The sequence below is a fragment of the Chiloscyllium punctatum genome, chromosome 14 (assembly GCF_047496795.1).
Source record: "Chiloscyllium punctatum isolate Juve2018m chromosome 14, sChiPun1.3, whole genome shotgun sequence".
In the NCBI taxonomy this organism is placed as follows: domain Eukaryota; kingdom Metazoa; phylum Chordata; class Chondrichthyes; order Orectolobiformes; family Hemiscylliidae; genus Chiloscyllium; species Chiloscyllium punctatum.
The window spans coordinates 79,075,559-79,078,530 of record NC_092752.1 but is presented as its reverse complement, the minus strand read 5'-3'; the positions used below and the strand labels follow the sequence as shown (position 1 = coordinate 79,078,530).

At 41.0% G+C, this 2,972-nt stretch overlaps 1 non-coding gene across 1 annotated transcript; it reads left to right on the top strand.

Annotated features, from left to right (window-relative positions):
- Positions 1-203: 203 nt before the first annotated feature.
- trnal-uaa (transfer RNA leucine (anticodon UAA)) lies at positions 204-285 on the top strand. The gene has a single exon. It is a non-coding gene; the product is annotated as a tRNA-Leu (tRNA).
- The last annotated feature ends 2,687 nt before the right edge of the window (positions 286-2,972 follow it).

Here is a 2,972-nt window from a genome sequence, read left to right as displayed (position 1 = left end):
AAATTCGACGAAGAATCATTCCCACAACTTCAGCTGTGTCAGAATCTAGTTTGCGGTGAAAGCCTGTCAATCTGCTAAGGTAACGTTCGTCTGGGTCTCTGCAAAGGATTTGGCGAAATCGTTGGGTCTTGACAATTTGTTCTTCAAATTACGTATTTCATTAATTCAGTTCTTTTACTATGAAAATTGGCAATTTTGCTGCAGCTGTGATAGCCGAGAGGTTAAGGCATTGGATTTAAAATCCACTGGCGTCTTCCTGCGCAGGTTCGAATCCTGTTCACAGCGTTGAATTTTTCAAAGTCATTAATTCCTTTGCAGAATTTGGATTTCGTGGAGCTGGAGCTTTGCATTCAATCGAAAGTAAATTTTCAACTGTGAAGAATCCGACGTAATTTCAAGACGTCTAATTGAATAAATTATATGTCGAGACACAAAAAGCCACCAACTTCCAACATGAATCAGTTTCAAAACATTTGTCGAACTATCGTGAAATTTGGATGTTTGAGACCGGGGGTTTGGAATTAAGCAAAACAAGAAGCAATGCAATACATTACTTTCAGATGATGATTTTTAAAAATCAATTGAAAGTCAAGCTGAGAAAGTTCAACCTAATTTACAACTGACTCTCAAGGCCAATAATCTAGTATATTAGCAGTCAATGAATTAGAAAAAGCAACTCCATGTGTGGAAAGGAACTCGACTGATCCAGGTTCCTGGCTTGAGGTGTGATAAGGCAAGGCGATATCAGCGGAGTAGAATTTTCTGCAAATATTAGAAATGGAATGTTAACGGTCTTCTGCTGTCCACATTCGTAAGAATCTGTGCATTAAGAACTGAATTTGAAAATTAACGATGAAAATCAGACATAGCCCTCTGCTTGTGGGGTACCATTGTTCAGAACAATTGGTTGTTGCTGAGACTAAAATTGACCAAAATAATGGATGGGGATCTTATCAACGACCTTCGTTGGAGCAGTTGGTGTGGAGAGCTCAGCTTGAAGAACCAAATGCAAATAATTCATTTTGGCTGTCTGAATTGCTTCGTTAAACATACTCCCAGTTTAATGAAAAACCCTTTGCTATCAGAGCTAGATGTTTTCATGTCAGCATGTTCCGATATGGGAAGACACTCCATGGAGTAGATGTGACTTAAATTTTGACTCTAACGTCAGAGATGTTGACACATTTCTGCCCCAAAACAGCACTACCATTGGTATCAAATCAAACTTAACAAAGGACTAGTTCACTTAGACATTTCCTTTCTGCAGACTCTGCCAATAGACCGTTCAGGCCCGATGTAGGAATAGGGCGTGGTGACATCTGTTCGCAAGTGGATCACTTCATTCTTGCTCACGGTCCATAAACCGTAATTCATTTTGAACTTCTTAGCCATCAGCATGATAAGTGGTACATAATGCATAGGTTTGCTTCTCGAAAGAAAGAGCGAAATCTTATTCAATGCAGACGCAAATTCAAGTTGTCCCTGGTCGACCAGAAGACAGATATCGCGAAACAAAGTGAATACAGAAAACAATCAATGTTTTCTGGGATTCAAAAAGATGTACTGGAAGAATGGAAACATATATTTGGAACTAAAGTCATATACCATTTCCAGACTAAATGTTGTTGAACCGTTATCTTAATTTGACCTTCATGTCCACCATTGCTGCAAAAATTACCTTAACAACTCAGAACTTTATGTTCTTTGATATTGTCTCCTTCATGTTTCTATTGATTTTGAAACTAAAAACGGGCAATAGTAATGCACCCTATTTCACTTGCAAAGATCAGAAGAAGATCAATTTATAAGAGAACAGAAATAAAGCCACGTCTGTCTTCTGAGAGATAGCACAGTTACCATTTCGACTCCAAAAAGTCTTCTTCAGAAGTCTGCGCAATGAACTCGAAATGGTCGACCGAAAACGAAGAAAAGAAGCCATAATACCGCGAATACACCACCCGCAAGCGCATCAAGTCCTACTCGAATAGGCTGTATTACAACTCTCAACATCAGTGGAGAACGGAACAAAGCTCATTCTGCAGTTGCCATCCTGTTATGACGTAGATTGTAAAGTCAGAAATATGATTAGGTAAAAAGCGGGATGAAAGCGGGATATCGGAAGTCTGAAAAAAGCAAGTGCGTGCTTTGCTTTGAAGAAGGTTGGCAGTGATGAAAATGGAAATTAATTACAGTAAGGGGGGCTTCATTAATACTCAGAATCGTTGCAACACACAGCAATTCTTTTTGCTGGGTTTCTGTTCTGCCATTTTATAATCACAACTGCTGCCGGGTTTGGTTTCCATTCCAGGTTTAGGTGACTGCCTGATGGAAGTTTGCACATTCGCCCAATTTCTGTGTGGTAGCTCTGGTTTGCTGCCACATTCTAAACATTTGCAGGTTATTTGGATTCGCCATTGAACGCACACGGTTACAGAGACAGTGATGTGGAGAGTGTCTGGATAGGACGTACTTGAGAGGATTTTAGTGAACTTAAATAGACAGAGTGGGGATAGTCTGCTGTTTCCTGGGTGAGCTACATGGACAGAGAGGGGTCAGGGTATTCTTCCCTGAGGGAGAGACATTGTCAGAGTTGGATTAGTTGCTTTTACCTGTGTCAGTCACGCAGATACAGTCGGGTCAGTCTGTCCTTCGCTGGGCGAATTTCTTTCACAGTTTGGTGACAGTCTGCTCTTCCCTGCCTGAGCGAAACAGAAAGAGTGGGGTCAGTATTCTTTTCCCTCGATAATTTATGTTGACAGTCTGGCTTCCGTCTGCTCTTCTCTGGCGAGTTACATTGTCAGAGTGGGGTTAGTGTTCGTTCATTGGGTGAGTGCCATAGACAGAATGGGATCAGTCTGCTCTTCCCTGAGTGAATTACATTTATAGACGGGGGTCAGACTGCTATTCAGTGAATGACTTATATTGACGGTGGGATCAGTCTGCTGAGTTACACTGAGAGTGTGGGGTCAGTC